The following is a 21,964-nucleotide window of genomic DNA, read 5'->3' as shown; positions in this document are numbered from 1 at the left end:
CACAGGCACAGGTCAGGAGGCGGGCTGTGTGTAACCATGAGCAGACAGCAACTGTAATGTAAGCTGTTACAGTGGGCTATATCCACGCTCTGTGATCCGCTAGCTCTCCTCTTTCTCTACTCTCTCTTCCCCTGTAATGATGCGGCCACCCTCTCTCTTCCTCGGCATAGGTGAGGATGCAATGGTGGGCACAGGTGAGGCTGCAATGGTGGGTACAGGTCCCGCTGCAATGATGAGCACAGGTCACGCTGCAATGATGGGCACGGGTGAGGCTTCAATGGTGGGCAAGGGTGAGTCTGCACTGGTGGGCCCAGGTCAAGCTGCAATGATGGGCACAGGTCCCGCTACATTGATGGGCACAGGTCCCGCTACATTGATGGGCACTGATGAGGCTGCATTGATGGGCACAGGTGAGCCTGCATTGATGGGCACTGATGAGACTGTGCTGATGAGCACTGGTGAGTCTGCATTGATGGGCACTGGTGAGGCTGCACTGAAAGGCACTGATAAAGTTGTTAATATTTATTAATGTAACTTAATTATGCATAAAACATTTAAGTGTCATTTCATAAGATAATTTATGATGGCGTGTTTAGGGGCGGAATTAGGGGCGGTGCAGGGTAGGGATTGGGTGGGGCAACTGGTAGCGAGTAACCCTTAAGGCCTGGCTAGTCTCTCAGGAGTTGAAGTTTGAGCCCTGTACTAGATGGTATATATATATATATATATATATATATATATATATATATATATATATATATATATATATATATACACTACACACACTACCTGCATTGTATATATAGTCTACACTGAATACACACATAAATATATATATATATATATATATATATATACACACACAGTATATATACTAAACTGCCTGCACGCCACTAACTAACCTGCCTAATCTAGTTCAAGTTCTCTCAATCTCCTCCACTCCAACACACTACATATGGCCACAGTGTAAGCAGCCTTATATAGTGTGGGGCATGGACTTAGCTCCCTGAGCCATAATTGGGCAAAGGCACCCTGCCTTTGGCCAATCATGGCTCTCACATTGGCTCTCACATTGGCTTTGGCCAATCAGCAGCCATCAATGCACTGCGCTCTTGCAGTGCATTATGGGGTGCTCCGCGACACTCAAATTTGCCACAAACGACCCATATGTTCGGTTCGTTTGCAAACAAACAACCGATGTTCGAGTTGAACTTACATTTGATTCGAAGATCAGGAACATCTCTACCCTAAAGACTCTCCTGTCTACCTACCTTGTGCGGTCGTCCATGCCTATCCATCTGCCCAGCCCCTGCCGCCAACTGCCTGGTTGTTTCCCTGGCAGTCTCCCCCGAAGCCGTGGGTGGTTGTGGTCACTGTGCCTCAACTCTCCAGACCTTCAAGGAGGGTAGTCTGGAGCTGACAGGTGGCATCACTGTGATGACATGGCATAAGGAGGAGAAGGAGGGAGCCAGAGCTACTACTGCTGCTGCATTTAACCCAGCAAGCTGGAGGGCACAGGTGCAGTGCACCCTCCCGTCAACAGAGAACCACCACAATGCCAGAGAAAGCCCGAGATATGGCTGCTCAACAGGATATCTATACTGGATCACCTGGCCCATACACAGATCCTGAGCTGCAAGAGGCCGTTACTCAGCCAGTGGGACCCAGTATGCTCCTTGACAAATGCGATGCTCAAAGAGCTCCACAACCTGCTGACATTGAATGGCCCTTGCTCTCCCCGCCTGCTGTGAGTACTGCTCCTATAAACTGTAAGGAACAGGGAGGGGGGATTCTAGCAGATGAGAACCTAGAACCCACATTAAGGAATTTTTTTCCCCTAATAAAACAGTTTTCCTCTCTCTCTATACGTACTGGGCTAGTACAGACCATAGGTGAAGATGTCTCACTTATTCGTGACCACCTTCACAAAGTGTGGGAACGCACCACGGCCCTTGAAATTAGGGTTAGCGAATTATAGGACACTGTCCCCCCACTTGCTATTGAAATGAAGATGGCCAGAGGCAGACAAAATGCTATAGATACCAAAAGCAGAAGATCTTGAAAACCACCTAAGCTGTAACAATGTACGGGTAGTGGGCATACTAGAGAGGGTGATGGGCAATGACCCAGTTGAGTTTTCTGAACATTGGGTAAGGGATTTATTTGGAAAGGAAATTTTTTGATCACTATTTGCTGTGGAGCAAGCTCATAGGGTATCTACCCAATATCTATTTCCTGGGAATACCCTGTGACCATTTCTTTTTTGTCTCCTGAATTATAGAGATAAGGAGACTATTTTGAGGGCTTTAAAGTATATTAGATATCCTTTAGAGGATAGAGGTCCAGAAACGGAGGGCAAACTATAGGGAAACCAAGAAACTATTGCAACACTGTCAGGTCACCTTGAGGCGAGGTGACAGATGCACACCATAGGGATCAGGAGTGCACCGCAAGGTTGTGGACCCTACGGCTGACTGCTGCGGACGGGAGACAGGTCCCACTGGGGCTAGAGCGTAAGATTCCCTGGGGCGTGGAGTCTAAGAGCCAGCAGGTGTTCAACAGCGCCTCTAGTGGTGAGGATGGACTTGGCTGCAACTGGCTCCAGGTCGCGACCCCCAGCTCACACCCACAGTAGGCAACAGGAGGATAAGGATGGTGAGGGACAAAGCCAAGGTCGGGGCCACAAGCAGACAGAAATAGTTAGGGACAGGCCAAAAGGTCAGGATCACAGGCAAACAGGGATAGTCAAGACACGCCAAAGTCGGTAACGGAACAACAGAAGAGCACACGGCAGGTAACAGGAAGCCAAACACACAAAGGAATACACAATGGTTGATCAGCACTGATGGCCTGCAGTGCACAGGTTAATATAGGGCTCCCTGATAGGGCCTGGGGTGGAGTCATGCTTAGAGGAGAGGTTATAAAAACCACCAGGTGGAAGTGGCTGGCCCCTTAGTCTGAACACATGAGGGGAGGTAAGCAAACACAGGAAGATCACTGCATAACCATGACAAACACCTTGGGTTAAAATACTCTATGGTTTACCCTGCCCACCTTCGAGTGGTTCAGGATGACCGTATGCAATTTAAGATATAGTTAAAAATTTGTAAATGTATGTATATATTGTGATACCAGAAACCCAATCAGCAGATAGCCACTGTACAATTTTTTTCTTTTTGCGTGGAACTGCGTGTTTTTTGTGGTTTTTTTTGTTGTATTTACCACTTATTACAAGTTACAAACAGGGAATGTGAATGTTATATCTGGGCCTGTGGACAAACTCAATGCCTAGTTTTTAACAAGTTAATCAATTGATCAATTTATACCAGGGGGGTTGAGGGGGGGTTCTACTCTAGTCTATATGGGTGTTTTGTTCTCCTGCAGCAGGACCTTGGTAGATGAAAATGTCAGATATGTATTTCTACACTGCAAGCTCACCGCCACCTCTCCCCTGTCACCTCTCTCACCATAGATAGATTCATGCAATGCGTGAATCTATCTATCTATCTATCTATCTATGGTCACCTCTGCCGCCCTCAATTCAGGTCTCCAGCCACACTGGCAGCAATTGATAGGGCACATTAGTAGCAATTGATGGGCAAAATGGCAGCAATTGATGGGTATATGGTCTTATTGGAAACATTTTTTAGGTTCCTATTTGTTCCAGGGCAAGATGGGAATGAGACATTGGCTCTATCTGAGGAGGTTTGGGAGGAGATTCTTCGTTCTCTTCCTTTCACCTTCCTCTCTTTATCTCACAGATTGACTCCGATTTTTATCTTACACAGGGTATACAAAACCCCAGAATTCCTGTATTCTATAGGCCTAAGATCAGATCCAGCATGTGCCAGATGTGGTAATTCTGCTACCATTATACATTTATTGTGGAGATGTCCCAAACTCCAGAGATATTGGGAGGAGTTGGTTTGCACACTTAATGGGCTTTTTGATCTAAATATTCCAGTTCAACCGCTTACATGCCTACTATGCCATCTTTATCCCACTGTTTATACTCCTTCTATTTCTAATGCTATTTTGCACGCTCTTTATGCTATTGAACTTCATTTTTCTCGGCTCTTCGTACGTGTTGTACCTCACCGCGTTCTTGACGTTCGGAATTTCCGACATTTGTGTGACCGTGTGTATGCAAGACAAGTTTGAGCCAACATCCGTCAGAAATAAATCCACGGTTTTGTTGTCGGAATGTGCGATCGTGTGTACGTGGCATATGAATGTCAGGAGACATTGGCCGGTTCAATAAAAAGCGGCCGACATTTGGCTCATGTGTATGCCATCTGGTCCAACAGAAGCTGCCCATCCGGGCATCTCTTGTTGAACATGCATGCTGGAAAACCAGCAGCAGAAAAGCTCCTGATCAGCGCTCTCAGCCAACTTGCTAAGAGCGATGATATTGGAGTGTTCTTTCAGGGGGGGGGGGGGGAGATCACTTTACTAACGTTGGATCGACCGGAGCTAACAGATTTTTAATGTGTATCAGACTTTACTCTCTCATTTACATACTCTGTACATATAACACTTATAGTTGCAAACACCCTACCTCTTCACAGTCCAATAGCATGATTTAGTTCACTCTTCTACTTTTTATATACCTAATCCTTTCCCCGTTTTTTTCACACAAGCGATTTTTTAAAATAACTTTTTCTGGTAATTGGCAATGGTTTTTGCTTGTCATCCTCCTGGGATACTCACATCATGCATTCCAGGAGGCAACAAGGCAAACTATTGCAGATACACATATGCCGTGGTGCATCATCTGGGGCTGGCTATAAGAACCCTGAAAAGACAGCCATCTCCCAATGATGTAAGTGTAACAGGAATTCATGTCACTGGGCTATGCAGGACTCTTTTTACATTCAAGTGACAGCAACAGGTGTGCTTGGTGTTTGGGATTGACTCTGGTATACAGAATTTTGGGAATTGTAGTTTGGGTAAAGAGTGGGGTCATTGACAATTCTGGGAAACAAACTACTGTACTCGGGTGTATCTGAGAACAGGTTGAGCATACGGGGGGAGGGGGGTGATAGAAGATGAAAATCCCAGGAAGTGAGGAGGAGTTGTTGGGCAGAGGGTCAACTGGTGTGGCAGGTGCAGCACTATTAAGTGCCTTATGCACTGTGGCATTAGAAGAATTTTAATCTCTGACCTTTTAGTCCAAACAGGACTATCTCTTAGGCCGCGTACACACGCGGGGACTGTTCGCTCAACTTTGTCCGTCAAACAGTTTCAGCAAACAGTCCGCTCAAAATTAGCATGGACGGACTTGCCCACACACGACGAACGAACAGTTTGCTGAAACCGTGCGCGATGACGTGAACGGCACGTACGACAGGACGGAAAATACGACGTCCTATACACTGCATTACAACTTTCGGCGTGTAAATCCTTTCTGAGCATGCGCGGAACTTAGTTTGACGAACAAGCCTACACACGAGGGGACTGTTCGCTGAAACCAAGTTTCAGCGGACAGTTTTTCGGAATTTCCGAAAAACTTTGTTCAGCAGACTGTTCGCTGAAACTGTCCGCTGAAAGCCCACACACGAGCGGACTGTCCGCCGAAACACTGTTCAGCGGACAAAGTTGGGCGAACAGTCCCCGCGTGTGTACGCGGCCTTACTCTATAATTCCTCTAGCAATGTTCTATGGAAGCAGTGGGTTTAAAGAGCACACCAAACCTCTATATATTATTTATTAACTTCAGCTTTTCTTCATATATAACACTGACAATTTAGCAACAGGCAGTGCACGCACAAACATGTGTTGAATAAAGTATAACAAACAGCGGTTCAACTGTTCAATCTTGTCATTCTACATAAATTGGTAGATATATTTCTCTCTTCAGTATCTGTACTTTCACTTTAAATACTTTAGACACCTTATGATCTCTCTGAGAGGTATATCTGAGGCTTAAGAAATAGTTTTGTTTGCTTGAACATTTGTTTGATAATGCTTGCTATGGTGTCTGCTTGCTTGTTTGTTTGCTTGTTTGGTGGAACTACAAGTGAACACATAACTAGCTCATTATACAGTTCTAATCACATTATTTAACAATAGTAACATATATAACTGCATTAAATACCTATTTTGACCACTTGCTTCCATAAAACTGAACTCTGTTGGATCTTTAATCTGTGCAGGTCCTCTCTCTCTGGTGTAATGAATTCTAGCCATGTGCTGGGTAATTTGCAGACAAAATAATAGGCGTAAGGCTGGCTGTGATTGGCCGAGACTCTTGATCAGTGTGAGATTGGCTGTGATTGGCCAAAACCCCTGATGAGTCACAAAGGTTTAACTCTATGCTTTCTGGTTTCCATTCTGCTGTGTCTTTGAGCTTACCTTTTACTTTCATATAATGAATCTTAAAAGGCATATGTTTTTCATTTTGCTTCTGTGAACACAATATACAACTGTTACAGTATATAACATTCGTGTATAACGTCACAGGAAATAACTCTCACTTGTGAGCATATAAACTGTATTAAGGTTATTAGCAGGTCCAGCTGTATATGCATGTAAATCCCATTAGCAACCTAGGACAGGTTTTAGCTGGCCAGCTACAACTGGAGAGCTGCTGCAGAGGGAGTTGCGTCTTGCTGGAGAAAGAAGGAGCTGGTGAGTCATGTGTAGGCTAAGTGCTGTTACACTCTGTCCTAGGCAGCTGGACTGAGCTAGACTTTTTCACACCATTGTCTGTTCTGGTACCCTTCTGGGTTGCAGGTCTGTGACCCACACTGCTGTGCAGGCCTGCTGGAGGAGCCACTGAGGGGAATCGCTGCCACGGTACCTGTCATCCTTCCTGCCACACAGTTAAAGGCCAATGAAAAGGAAATAAAAAGGGTGCCCCTCCCACATCTTGGTGATTGCTGCAGGAGGATTCCAGAAACAAAATGGTGAGAGGGCCATAGATCCAGAGTAAAGATGAACAATTGACAGTGAGATAAACACTTACTTGCAAGAAGCTTGCACGTTCAATTTACTACGCACCACTGTTCTAACTGTTTGCTGCTGTCAGGTCCCTGACTGAAGGCTGAGGTGACAAGAGGGCTCCCTTTGCGGCTAAGTGCAGAGTACACCTGAAGATGGTGACAGAGGGTACTATGCCCAAAGATGCACGGGTTGCCTAAAGGTGATGCTGCCTGATGTTTCCAGATGGAAGGACACCAGAAAACAGAGACGTAGCCAATTCTCTGGAAGCGCTAGTGGATCTTGACTCTACCCGAGCAAGAAGCAAAGTCAGAAGCCAGGCTGGGGGTCAAACATAGTAGGTCAATCAGGAGCTGAGGCAGAAGCATGGTCAAGATCAAGCCAGGGTCAAACACAGGATATCAATCAGGAACAAGGCAGGAACAAGTCTGTGGAGCAAGCCGGAGTCAGAGCCAAGACAAAAGCCAGAAAAAGTCAGGGGTAATCAAGCAGAAGCACAAGGCACAGGAACACAGGATACAAAGGCTGACGATAATCCAGAAATTTGTGGGAGGAGCTGTTGTCCTTATATAGGCCAGTGGATGCTTGCAATTAGTGCGCTCTGCGTGTGCTGATGCGCCATTGCACATTTGCCACTGCGTGTAGCTCGCTAATGTGCATGCATAAATTAGCGTGGCCATACTGGATATTGGCATGTTTGCCAGGTCTTCTACAAAATCTTCCCTGACAGCTGCTATTACTGAACTAGGCCCAACATGGCAAATCTACCTGTTCTTTGCATCCAGTCACTGCAATTGTACCTAACGATCAATCCCTATTACTCAAACCATAGACATACACCATTTCTCTGTGCCAATGTCTTCAAGAGCATCAACACAGCCAACAGAAGATTTACATTAAGGATTATAGCCAGATGATTTTATCATGATGGCAGATTTGTATTTGTCTTTTAAGCCCGGGTTCACACTTGTGCATTGCGAATTGAAGCTGCAGTTTCACTGCGCAGATAAAAATCAGTTGTTCAACGGTCCCTCTGCGTTTTAGCTGCGGATCAGCTGCGAATTCAGAAGTAACCCCTGAACTGTCTAATTAGAGCTGCGAATTTTGATCTGGCCAATCGCTTGTTATCCATTTGTAAGGCTGCTATTAAAAAGATTGATTTTTGTGGACATTTCCTGGTTGTCCAGGAGTCTGTAGTGTGTTTTTGTTTGTTAGCAAAATGTATGCTGCTCTGCCCATGATAATGCCAACAGTTGTTGGTGCAACAGCAGCAATCATGCTGGAAGTAGAGCCACTTTGTTGTGCAGTTTGTGACCAGACAATTGTTATTGTTTAATTCAAATGCCAGTGGCTAGATCTATGTCCAAATTATGTCACAACTGCAAATGACGTAGGATCTTATTTTTGATGTCACTTATTTAACCTAGATGTTGATGTAGATGAAGGATGCAGGCCTTCTTTGAAATAATAATGTTCTCTACCACTTACCTTACTATTTTGAAGACTGTATGGCAAAATGTGTTTCATACATGTAGCTAATCTAATGTTTTTTTTTTTATTTAGTTTTGATGAATTGCTTGGAATAATCTCCCCTCGCTTGGAGCGTCAAAACACATCCTACAGAATTAGTATCCAGCCTGCTGAAAGATTACTGATCACATTAAGGTACTTTTCTTCACTGATGTCCTTTGTCATGTGAATTTTGGAGCATGTAATCTAATGTTTTTACAACTCTTCAAACATGTGTAATTCTAAATATATAACCCGACAAAAGTTGGTGTAATAAGGATTTATTGAATTATCCAAGATATATTAAAGATATATATATATATATATATATATAAAAAAAAAACATTTGCTCATGTAGCCATCATAAATTAACATAGAAAAATGAAAAAAAAAAAAAGTCTCTCAAGTAGGCCTCTTCAACATAGTTTACCAAAAAGGTTTCCTCTTGGTCCTCAACCTTAGACAGACATCATTAATCATAGATTGTGAGTTTTTTTGGAAAGGGGGCTCATTGGAGTAATGACTGGCAGAAGCTGGGTCATCACTGGCAGTGCTGGGAGCAGGCCTAGCCATGTTGACTTGGCACATACATACCAGGATTTTGGGGGGGGGGGGGGCTGATTGAAGGAATTGGGGATGGGATGGGATAGGGAATGTAACTGTGTGGCACTTCGTATCTGGAGATTGCCTTTTCAAAACTTGAAGGATAGGATGGGGGATTATAGGGGTAAGGTTGGTGTTGTTGTTCAGGGTATTGGGCGTATCTGGGGTAGTTAATGGGAGGTCTTGGTGGTGGCACATATGGCACTTTAAATGAAGCTTCCTCACATGGCTGTGAGAAGGAGTGCAGAACTTGTTCAATAGTGTTAAGCATTTCAAAGTAGCGCTCTGGTGGTACCTTTTTAATTAGAGGGACAAAACTGAGCACCAGTATAGTATCCGGACATAAAAAAGCATCCACCTTTTCTAACATGGTTTTCAACATTTCAAGTAGGCGCTCACTTATGTCAGGTTGGGTTGGAGGTGCTCACCTCCGTGGCACTTTGGCTAGCAGAACAATGTCTGCAGATTGTTCATCTGGATTTGTTTCCCAAAGATTGGACGAGCTTTGGATTTGTGATAAATCCTCTGTGCCTTCTGGAAATTTAATGTGGCCTTGGGCCTCCGGTTGAGCCTCTGGTTGGTCCTCCATTACATCTTGTTCCTCCCAACTAGCTTCTGTCCTGTTTTTCAAAAATAAAGAGGGGAACTTAACTAGGCATAATCAAAGTTCAGAGATTAGCAGATACATAGATGATATAGATGAAAACTTACTCCCTCATCTCCACAATGGGTTGCAGAAAATCTAAGTCCCTGGCAAACGTATAGGGTACCCTTGGTGCTGCCCCCGAGCCACTCCTTGCTTCTTTGACCTGACGCATATATTTTCGATACGCATCACGCATGCTACGCCACCTTGTCTGTAAGTAGTGCACTGAAAAACATAAAAATTAATAATTTTATTTATGTTTGCTTTTAGGTACCTAGCAACAGGAAATTCTTTTGGAAGTTTGCACTATGAATTTAAGGTTGGGAAGTGAACTATTAGTAACATCGTTAATGAAACCTGCCTAGTCATATGGGAAGAACTGAAGGATTTAGTTATGAAGAAGCCAAAAAAAAAACAAATGGTTGGAGATAGTGGAGCTATTCTGGGAGTTTTGCAACTTCCCCAACTGTCTGGGAGCCACAGATGGGAAGCACATCCGCATCCTCAAGCCTCCAGCTAGTGGGAGCCAATATTTTAATTATAATACATTTTTTTCGTTGGTATTAATGGCAGTGGCAGACGGTAATTATACATTTATTTATATTGATGTGGGTTCTTATGGCAGCAGCTCGGATTATAGTGTATTTTCACATTCCTCATTTGGCCGCATGTTGCTTGAGAATACACTAGACTTGCCCAATCATTCTCCTCTGCCCGGAACAACAGAGCCTTCCCTTCCACGTGTATTTGTAGGAGATGAAGCGTTTGCACATGCTCAGGCTTTTTTCAAGTTGCTCTGACAACAGAAAAAAGAGTGTTCAATTATAGGCTCAATAGGGCACGACGAGTAGTAGAATGTTAATTTGGTATACTATGCAATAAGTGGAAATTCTTGCATACTTCAATAAACCTCAGTATTGACCATTCTATCAGTGCTGTTATTCTATCAGTGCTGTTAAAGCAGCCTGTGCACTGCACAACTATGTGTGTGAATGAGATGGCTATCTATTTGAGGATTCCCTGAGCCATAACATGGAGGCGGCACAGTGGAATGTTACTAGGGGCACCACTACTGGTACACATATTCGTGGTGAATTCCAAAAATTCTTTATGTCACCAGCTGGGGAGGTGCCTTGGCAGATAAATTCTATATAATCAGAAAAAGTGTGTATTTGTTATCAGGGCCTTTAAAATGAAAACGTGTGCTGTAACAATTTTTTTTATATGTAATTTTGATTTTTAAAAATAAAAAAAATGTTGTTCACATTTGTGTTGTATATTATTTTGCAAACCTAAGCGAATCTAAGAATAGTAATTCATTTAGGGACTCCTCCGTCGCTGGATGACACCGTTATGTGCCTAATGTTGAGAGCATGTGGCCTGGTATGGATTTGAGGGTGAAAGCACGCTGTTGTCTAGAATAAAAAAATATATAATATTAGAATTACTAAAAATGGACAACATAAAGAAACAGGACAGCATTTACAGGTAGTGAAAGGGGAAAAAAAAACTTACATTTGTCAGCCTGAACTTGGGATGAGCACATGCTTCACTCTGGCAAGATATTTCTGGCAATTTCCAGCCAAGCACGTTTTTTAAGAACGTTGCATGCCCATAGAAGATAATGGGCTTGTAATTCACACCGCAATGACCAGAAAACGCACACATTTTTTGTGCAATGCGCAGTCCGAATGCAACGCACATATGTGAACTTGCCTCATTCAAATTAACTTAGTTTAAAATGTGTTGTGAATTGGATGCGTTGTAAGCCGCATCTAATTCGCATAGGTGTGAACGAGGGCTAAAAATCCATAACCTCAGGCTCAAACCTGGCACCCTTGTTGGTAGAGCTCTCAAGTGACCTAGTCTAAACACTGTTGATACTTATTGTTGTCACTTGTTGCAGTTCATCTCATAAGAAGATCTACAGTTATTCTATTGGGTCTACATTATATGCTGAAGTTTAAAATCACTGCCTCCCACCCACGTATAGAAAAATAATGACAAGCAGGATCCCCTCTCGTTCTGAGGCAACCTCTCTTGCGTGCCCTGGGGGGGGGCGCACAGGACAGTGTGTCCCTAGGATGCAGCAACCCCCTGATCTCGGTGAAGAGCCGATGACGCAAAACGAAAAATAAAAAATCCAGGGGTGATTAAATACCACCAAAAGAAAATTCTATTTGTGGGAAGAAAATGATAAAAATCTAATTCAGGTACAGCATTACATGATCGCACAGTTTTCATTCAAAGTGTGACAGCTCTGAAAGCTGAAAATTGGCCTGGGTAGGAAAGGGGTAAAAGTGCTCTGTATCGAAGCGGTTAAAGAAAGATACAGTATACTGGTGGTGTTAGTAAGATTGAGACCTCAAACTAGGCTGTCAGCAGCAGAGGACCCAAATCAACCATTGGCTACTGCAGGGGTGGTGCTACTTAAGCAAAGAAGATGACGACATGGGACCAGGCATGTGGCAGTGAAGCTACAGGACAATGCATGCAGGACCATGTAGGGCAGAGCCATGTGAGCATGCTTTTTTGAGGATAACCCTGAGAACAAGGTAGGTTCCTCTTTACCCCTTGCCAATGACAGGAGGTGGGTTTCTTGATCATGTGCCACTGTGATTGGCTGTCACAGTGGCCACATGGTTAGGTAACCCTCCTACTGGCTCCTGGTTGTTAACAATGGCATGGAGTTGTCTATGACAGCTCAGTCAGTGCTCAGGGAGGATACAGTGCTTTTAAAACAGCTGTGAATTATGGACATACATCTGTTTCATGTGAACTTTAAGGCCCAATTGCCCTGCTGTCTCACATATATTATGTGTTAGGTGGTAAGGAAGGGGTTAACAACGTCCTCTTTAAAACCAACTTTTTTTTTATTTTGAGGGGAGGATTACAACTCCTATCAGGTTGTTGACTATGCATGTATCACCACTGGGGAAATTCCACTCTTTCTTTTTTTTTTGTCTTGGTAATTACTTTCACTTTGATAGAGCCTTTTTTCAGAGTTAACAGGAGGTGAGGGGAATTCTTCCAACAGAAACATCTGATAAGGTCTAAAGCCTTTGTTTTTCCTTCAGATTTACCAAAACCATATATTATGAGGTAAAACCTTAGAAGTTTCAATTTGTATGCAATCAGAAGGCCTTTGCACTACATGGTTTTGGTAAAACTGAAGGAAAAACTCAGCAGATAGAGTGGATTTCCCTTTTGATCAAAAAGATCTCTTCTCACTTGTTATTGTTCTAATGTTATAAGCTTTGCTGTGTTGTGGTACCATTCGATTTGAATGGCAACCTAATACACCTTGGCAACACGTTGCAATGCATGGCACCACTCCAAAATGTGTTGTATTACAAATTTTGGGATGTTTTGGGGTGTTGGCAGTCCATTCATTTCAAAAGATCACCTTAACACAATGCACGGTAATGCACTGTAGCACACATGTGAACACATCACAAAAATGTTAACGAGCCCTTGATCACTGTAAGACATGCAGATTTAATGAGTGAGGCAAAAAAGAAAAAGTATGGTAACAGATAGCAGCCAGTCATACTTCATCACATGCTGATGGCCTGTGACAAAATTGTTATCTTTATACAACAATATGAAAAATATTACTGAAATAGCGATAAACAACATAATTAAATGTAAAAGAGAATAAGAATTATAGGAGATCTAACATTAAGACATGATCTTTAAAAAAACATGAAAACATCTTTTGGCACTGCTCATAAGCTGATATAAGCTGATATAGAGCTCAATATCTGAAGAGATATGCTATCTTTATTATCTTAATTTCTGATGGTTAAGTAAACCAGTAGACTGCTATAATTATTAACTGATAAAATAAAAACTGTATCACCTATATAAAATGATATGCATGAAAAGGTTTTTGAGAAAGAAGCCATTCATATAATCGAATCACAATTTCCATAAAGAAAGCAAAACCATATGTAGATTATGAACGAATGAGACATACACAGATAAACAACCATCACCAATGATAAGCAATCAAACACGATAATTTTTTTTAATTGTGCAAATTATTAAGCATTAAAATATTAGTGGCGTGTAGGGGACTAAGCTAACTGGGTCCCAAAGGAATATGAACACTCATCAAATCAACACATGCACAGCTGGCCTTTCGATTTTTGGGTTGTAATAGCATCTGAGAACTGTTTATGGTGAGATTAAGTGCAATTCATAAGATCCAACTTCGAAAATGCATTCATCAGCTGTCAAAAAAGCTTTACATACTAATGTCAGAAGCAAACCACAAAGTCTCGTGTACATAAAACTGATATTTCTGGTTTTGTTTTGTTATGTCAAGCTGTACATATAAAGATTTCTAAAAAAAATATTTTTTTTAGGGATTCACTGACAAATTAAAGAGGAAGTAAACTCTGATGGGTTTACTTCCTCTTTAATTCCCTGCAAAGGTAAAGCATAATGGACTACTATGCATCACATAGTAGCCCATTATCTGTCACTTACCTGACACAGGAGCCAGCGAAGTCACCGCTGTCCCCTTGTGTACGGAGCCTCCATCTTCTTGGTGGGTCTCGCTGCTCCGGTGCTGTCATTCGACGGAGCCGCGATGACGTCACTCCTGTGCATGCACACGGGAGCCGCCACTCGCGGCACATCGCCGTTAACAGCGGCGCGCTCAGTGTGCCTGCGCATGCGCCGTAGACAGCGGTGCCTGTCTTTTGGCAAATATCTCCTAAACCGTGTAGGAGATATTTCTTGGACCTACAGGTAAGCCTTAATCTAGGCTTACCTGTAGGTCAAAGTGGTTTGTAAGGGTTTACAACCACTTTAAACTTGGTCTGCAAGATTGGAGGTGTAGATTGTAGAGGATTCAGAACTTTATTTTTTAATTCAGATGTAGTGCAGGGAATTATACTCACTGGCCACTTTACTAGTTACACTTTGCTAGTACCAGGTTGGACCCCCTTTTGCCTTCAGAACTGCCTTAATTCTTCCTGGCATAGATTCAACAAAGTGTTGAAAACATTTCACAGAGATTTTGGTCCATATTGACATGATAGCAGATTTGTCAGCTGCTCATCCATGATGCACATCTCCCATTCCACCAAGTGAACTCATTGTCTTGTTCAAGAAACCAGTTTGAGATGATATGAGCTTTGTGACATGGTGCATTATGCTGCTGGAAGTAGCCATCAGAAGATGTGTACACTCTAGTCACGAAGGGATTGACATGGTCAGTAACAATAGTCAGGTAGGTCGTGGTGTTTAAACAATGCTCAACTGGCATTGGTAAGCAATTAAACAGGTGTACCTAATAAAGTGTCCGGTGAGTGTATATCTACAGGATTTTTCATCTAGTCCTACAAATTATTTCATTTTTAAAAACAAATCATTTTAATCAAGATCAAACAAAAACTCGATATTGCAACTCTGTCCTCGTGTCTATTCTGGGTCTTTGAAACTTATTTGAATGACATGTTATATAAAAACAGAGGTTACTGGGTAATGTTAATTTTTCCCACCCACTCTTTGTCCTTCCAATTAATTTACATAAGATTTGTGTTAAAGGTATCAAAGAACAGAGCAGCGTTGAAGTAATAATGGTTCTTTAGAAATAAAATGAATCATATGAACCAAATGAGGCATATCAATGTGCAATGCCAGGGAAAACTTTATCATATCTCTTCAGGTTATGATAGCATTTTACTGTAAATAGTGAAGACAGAGTTATTATTTTGAAGTGCACTTTTGTTAAGCCTACAAGAAGGGAATCGTTCTAGCATGTCTACTTACAAAGAAGAATAGGACAGAGAAGTAAGAACAGAATTTAGGAGCTGTTACATATCACTCAAATGGGTCAGGATGTATAACATTGCTCAGTAAACATGATTGAGGAATCTAAAACTGGGACACCAACATGAAAAATCAAAAGTGCTCATTTTAAAGGCTGGTATGCATGGTATTGTCAGAAAAAGTGCTTGGGGACCCGGGTCCTGCCCCAGGGGACATGTATCAGTGCAAAAAAAAGTCCCCTTCAGGTCTGGTATGAATTTTAAGTGGAACCCCATGCCTAAAAAAAAAAAAAAATGGCACGGGGGTCCCCCTCAAAATCCATACCAGACCCTTATCCAAGCACGCAACCTGGCAGGCCGCAGGAAAAGAGGAGGGACCAGAGAGCGCCCCCCCCCGAACCGTACCAGGCCACATGCCCTCAACATTGGGTGGGTGTTTTGGGGTAGCCACCCAAAGCATCTTGTCCCCATGTTGATGGGGAGAAGGGCCTCATCCCCACAACCCTTGCACGGTGGTTGTGGGGGTCTGCGATCAGGGTGCTTATCGGAATCTGGAAGCCCCTTTTAACAAGAGGGCCCCAGATCCCGCCCCCACCCCTGTGTTAGTTGGTAATGGGGTACAAATGTACCCTTACCATTTCACAAAAAAAGTGTCAAAAATGTTTAAAAAGACAAGAGACGGTTTTTGACAATACCTTTATTAATTTCTTCTTCTTTCCCTGCTTCTTCTTCCATCTTCTTTCTTCTGGTCTTCCTTTGGTGTTCTTCTTCTTCTTCCTCCGTTTTCTTCTTCCCCCGCTTCTTCCTCCAGGTCTTCTTGTCCGGCATCTTCCTCTGACTTCTTCTCTGCTTCGTCCTCTGCACGATCCGCCTCAGTTGGAGTGTTCTGCTTTGTGGAGCTTCTGTTCAGATGACAGTTCCACCAACACAGGGAAGTCCCCTGCCCTCAGATCCCCACAACCACCGGGCAAGGGTTGTGGGAGATGAGGCCCTTCTCCCCACCAACATGGGGACAAGGTGCTTTGGGGGACTACCCCAAAGCACCCTCCCAATATTGAGGACATGTGGCCTGGTAGGGTTCAGTGGCCTGGTAGGGTTCTCGCCCCGCTCTTTTCCTGCAGCCAGGGTCTGGTATGGATTTTTGGGGGGACCCCACACCATTTATTTAACATTTTGGCGTGGGGTTCCCTTTAAAATCCATACCAGACACGACAGGTCTGGTATGGACTTTGAGGGGGACCCCATGCCTTTTTTTTTAATTTTGGCGAGGGGTTCCCCTTAAAATCCATACCAGACCTGAAGGGTCTGGTATGGATTTTGAGGGGGACCCCCATGTCATTTAAAAAAAAAAAAATTGGCATGGGTTTCCCCTTAATATCCATACCAGACCTGAAGGGCCTGGTATGGAATTTGGGGGGACCCCCACGCATTTTTTTTTTTAAATTTTGGTTCGGGGTTTCCCTGTGGGGAAATCCCATGCCGTTTTTATCAATGAACTTTTATGTGTATTGCCAGACTGACAATTCATTATAAGCGTAAATTACTTTTTTTTCTTTTAGAAATGTAATTTTGCTATCAGACTGTTCTAATCATGGGAAACATGCGCCACTTTACAGGCATACTATAGACACCCCCTAGGTATGAAATTTAAAGGAATATTACACTTTTATTGTTTCACTTTAAGCATTATTAAAATCCCTGCTCCCGAAAAAACAGTAGTTTTTAAAACTTTTTTTTTGCATTGATACATGTCCCCTGGGGCAGGACCCAAGTCCCCAAACACTTTTTGTGACAATAACTTGCATATTAACCTTTAAAATTAGTACTTTTGATTTCTCCCATAGACTTTTAAAGGGTGTTCCGCAGGCTTTCAAATTTGCCGCGAACACCCCAAATAATTGTTCGCTATACGGCGAATGGACGAACAGCCAATGTTCGAGTCGAACATAGAGCCCCTCCCTAATTGGCATGCATTAAAAAGGGGATAAACTCCAGGGATAAAGCGATAATTGTCCTGTACTGATGGCTACAAAATATGTTTGTTTCCTTTGTGGTTTCTTAGCCCTTGTACACACGGTCGGAGATTGCGACGGAATGTGTCTGATCGGACCGTTTTGTCGGATATTCCGACTGTGTGTGGTCTCCATTGGACTGTTTCCGTCTGAGTATCCGACGGACCAAGTTTTCCAACTTGGTAAAGTTTTCAGACAAAATGCTCCGATCGGACATACTCCGATCATGTGTAGAGAATTCCGATGGGACAAAGTGCCACGCATGCTCAGATCAAATTCCTACACCAAAGCTATTGGCTACTAGTGTGAACGTAGTCCCGTCGTAACGAAATAGCGTCATCAAGTTCTGAACGATCGGATTTTCCGACAACTTTGTCCGACCGTGTGTATGCAACAGTTTTGGACAAAATCCGTCGGACAAAATCCAACGGATTTGATTGTCGGAATGTCCGACCGTGTGTACAAGGGCTTAGAGTGTTGACAGGCAAAACAATATTTGCAGAGAAAAAAACAACTTTCCCTGTAAAGAAGGTGTATCCTCTCATTTTAGTATAAATATGAGATCTGAGGTCTTTTTTACCACAGATCTCATATTTAAGAGATCTTTTTCTATTAAAAGGGATGTTTACATTAACCACTTGCCAACCAGCCGCCGCAGTTGTACCACGGCAGAATGGCACGGCTGGACGAAACGACCTTATGTAACGTCGCTTCGCCCTGTGGCCACTAGGGGCACACGCGTGCCCCCTGCTCGCCCATGGAGCCGATGCGATCGTGACCGCTGGGTTCCCATAATCATTCGGGGCACACGGAGAACTGGGATCTGTGTGTGTAAACAGTATGAATAGCGATCTATCTCTTCCCCTACACAGTCCACTCCCCCCTTCAGTTAGAAAACACACTAGGGAACACAATTAACCCCTTGATCTCCCCCTAGTGTTAACCCCTTTCCTGCCAGTGACATTTTTACAGTAATCAATGCATTTTTATAGCACTGATCACTATATAAATGAAAATGGTCCCAAAAATTGGCCAAAATTGGCCGATGTGTCCGCAATAATGTCGCAGTCCTGATAAAAATCACAGATCGCCGCCATTACTAGTGAAAAAATAATAATAATAAAAATGCCATAAAACTATCCCCTATTTTGTAGACGCTATAACTTTTGTGCAAACCAATCAGTATACGCTTATTGCGATTTTTTATGGCTGAAGGTTTTTCTGTCAGTGTTGCTAGGTGGTGGGGGAAGGTCTCCTCCCAGAGGTGTGTGTCTTTTCCCAAGTTGTCAGTGAAGTGGGGTAAGTGGACATCCCGGCAGGGGCGGACTGACAACTCATGGAGCCCCCAGGCAATAGATTATGGGGCCACACAGTATACACACACACATATACAGTATACACACACAGAATACACATACACACACTGAAAAGGTATTGGAGAGGCGGGGCAGCTATAATCTTGGGATTTAAAAAAAAACTGATTTTTACATACTGTCCCTGGTTTTATTGAGGCTGGCAACCCTGATGGAGCCCCTTAGTGGCATAGGGCTCTCGGGCAGTGCCCGAATGGTTAGTCTGCCCCTGCATCCCGGATGGGGAGGGTACAGAGAATCCCAGCTAGTGACTAGAAGACACTGAGCGGTGTCTTACCTCACCAGTGACATCGGTCCCATCGTGGCTACAGGACAGCGCTCTCCTCCTCTTAACTTGCTGAGCTTGGTTACCATTCCATGTTGCCAGCACACAGCACAGATACTTCCCCATCCTGAGCTGTTTCTGTTCACACCCCATGCTCCTCCCCATTCAGGAAATGTCTCACAGCTTCTCCCCAGCCAATGAGAACAGAGAGGTGCAGACTGTGGAAGGCAAAATTAAAGCCCAGTACTGGAGCGTGGCTGTGGGGCCCTAGGGCAGATTGGATAATATGACAGGGAGACTGCAGGGGCACAGGCCCATGAATTTCCTGTTCACCCATTGACACAGGCAACTTCTTCTTTGAATGATTACTGATGATTACTGATTCATTAACAAATTATAATTGAGGTAGGACACATCATTGCATTATACTGTACATCTTTACATACATGGATGTCAGACATTGAAGTTGGCTGTGCATGATTCAGTGGTACATAGATTGGTTCAAATGCCACTAAAGATGCAACGCATACATTAACAGCTTCCGGACTGCCCTACGTACATTTACTGCAGCGGGGTGGCTCGGGTGTGCAAAATCACGTACCTGTACGTGATTTCACACATGCGGTTTAGTGACCCACCAATCATGACCCGCGAACCGCCGACCGTTCACAGGAGAGATAGAGCAATGGTCTGCCAATGTAGATAAAGCACACCGCTGCTCTGTCAAGGAGGCAAAGCACCTCCCAGGGAACACATTTAACCTCTTCCCTGCCAGTGTCATTTATACAGGGATCCGTGCATTTTTGTTAAGCACAGATGACTGTATTGGTGTCACTGGTCCCCAAAAGGTGTCACTTAGGGTCAGATTTGTCCGCAGCAATGTTGCAGTCCTGCTAAAAATCGCAGATCGCCACCATTAAAACCAGTAAAAACAATAAAAAAAGTAAAGTCCCTAAATGAATCCCCTATTTTGTAAACGCTATAACTTTTGCGCAAACCAATCAACATACGCTTATTGGGATTTTTTGACCAAAAATATGTAGCAGCATACATATTGGCCTAAATTGATGAAGAAATTTGTTTTCTTTACATTTTTTTTTTTTTTTTTTGGTATGTGTGATAGCAAAAAGTAAAAAATATTGTTTTTTTTCTTTTCAAAATTGAAATTGACGGTCTTTTTTTGTTTATAGCGCAAAAAATTAAAACTGCAGAGGTGATCAAATACCAACAAAAGAAAGCTCTATTTGTGAGAAAAAAAAGGACATCAATTTTATTTGTGTACAGCGTCGTACCACCGCACAATTGTCAGTTAAAGCGACGTAGTACAGTATTGCAAAAAATAGCCTTCCGGGGCTGAAGTGGTTAAACATAAAGAAGTCTTTTCATCAAGTCCATTGGAGTGGAGACCCTAAAGAATGGATTCCATTGAATGGTGTGCTGAAAAGGAAACCATTACATGCTGCTCTGGTCCACACTCTGGACTCCCACAACTCAGGAGGGTTCCCCTATATACATGCCCTGAAGAAACAAGAAGTGACACACATGCAGGGCAAACCATGTCACAGAATACATTAACTCCCATGTAAGTACCAGCCATAATTAACCACTTGACCTCTGGAAGATTTCCCCGCCCTTCATGAACAGGCCATTTTTTGCTTTATTGCACTACGTTACTTTAACTAACAATTGCACGGTCATGCAACACTGTAATGAAATTGATATAATTTTTTCACACAAATAGAGCTTTTTTTTGGTTGTGTTTGATTACCCATTTTTTGGATTTTTTGCACTATCAATGAAAAAAGACAGAAAATGTTGAAAAAAAAAATCTCAACATATTTTACTTTCTGCTTTGCAGAAGAGATTTAAAAAATCGAATTTCTCCTAAATTGAGGCCAATATGTATTCTGCTACATATTTTTGGTAAAAAATTCCCAACAAGCGTATATTGATTGGTTTGCACGAACGTTATAGTGCCTACAAACAATGGTAGTAACAAAAACGAGTGATAGCAATAATAACTAGTAATGACAGAGATCAGCGACTTATAGCTGGACTGTGATAGTATGGCGGGAAGTCTAATGCCCCGTACACACGAGAGGACTTATGTCCGACAGACTTCCAAAGGAGTTCCGCCGGAGTTCCGCCGGAGTTCCGACGGAGTTCTGACAGACTTTTCGGCCGAACGGACTTGGCCACACACGATCACACTAAACTCCGACGGATTCGAACGTGATGACGTACGACCCGACTCGAATAAGGAAGTTCATAGCCAGTAGCCAATAGCTGCCCTAGCGTCGGTTTTAGTCCGTCGGAGTAGCACACACACGAGCGGAGTTTTCGAAGGGGACCGGGTCCGGCGGAGTTCCTTCGGGAAAATTTGAAGCATGCTTCATTTCTAAAGTCCGTCAGACTTTGGCGAATCAAAAGTCCGTTGCAGCCCACACACGATCGGATAGTCTGACGGACTCGGTCCTTCGGACTTTGGATGTTGAAAAGTCCGCTCGTGTGTACGGGGCATAACTGACACTTTGTGGAAGCCAGTGACATTGATACAGTGATCAGTGCTAAAAATATACACTGACACTGTACTAATGACACTGGCTGGGAAGGGGTTAACATCTAGATCAGTGATTCTCAACGAGGGTTCCGTAGAAACCTAGGGTTCTTCCAGAGGTTGCTAGGGGTTCCTTCAGCATTGGGCAATTTATGCCTCTTAGGCCTGATTCACACTTATGCATTTTTTTGTGCGTTTTGCATTTTGCAGATTTGCACTACAGTCCATGTAACATGGTTTCCTAAGGAACACGTTCTGCAGTGCAAATCTGCAA

The 21,964-nt window shown here is 43.2% G+C and overlaps 1 long non-coding RNA gene across 1 annotated transcript in view; it reads right to left on the bottom strand.

The window, feature by feature from the left end:
* Positions 1 to 8,811: 8,811 nt before the first annotated feature.
* The window catches only part of LOC143928140 (uncharacterized), a 25,184-nt gene continuing 12,031 nt past the window's right edge, over positions 8,812 to 21,964 (bottom strand). The window contains exons 2-3 of the long non-coding RNA XR_013262376.1: positions 9,766 to 9,925; positions 8,812 to 9,674 (exon numbers count right to left, since the gene is read on the bottom strand). This is a non-coding gene — a long non-coding RNA (uncharacterized LOC143928140). The remainder of the gene's footprint in view (positions 9,675 to 9,765; positions 9,926 to 21,964) is intronic.

The sequence above is a fragment of the Lithobates pipiens genome, unplaced genomic scaffold, assembly GCF_037356315.1.
Source record: "Lithobates pipiens isolate NorthernLeopardFrog02 unplaced genomic scaffold, aLitPip1_a1.2 Scaffold_23, whole genome shotgun sequence".
Taxonomy (NCBI): Eukaryota; Metazoa; Chordata; class Amphibia; order Anura; family Ranidae; genus Lithobates; species Lithobates pipiens.
This window is presented reverse-complemented; position numbering and strand designations above follow the sequence as displayed.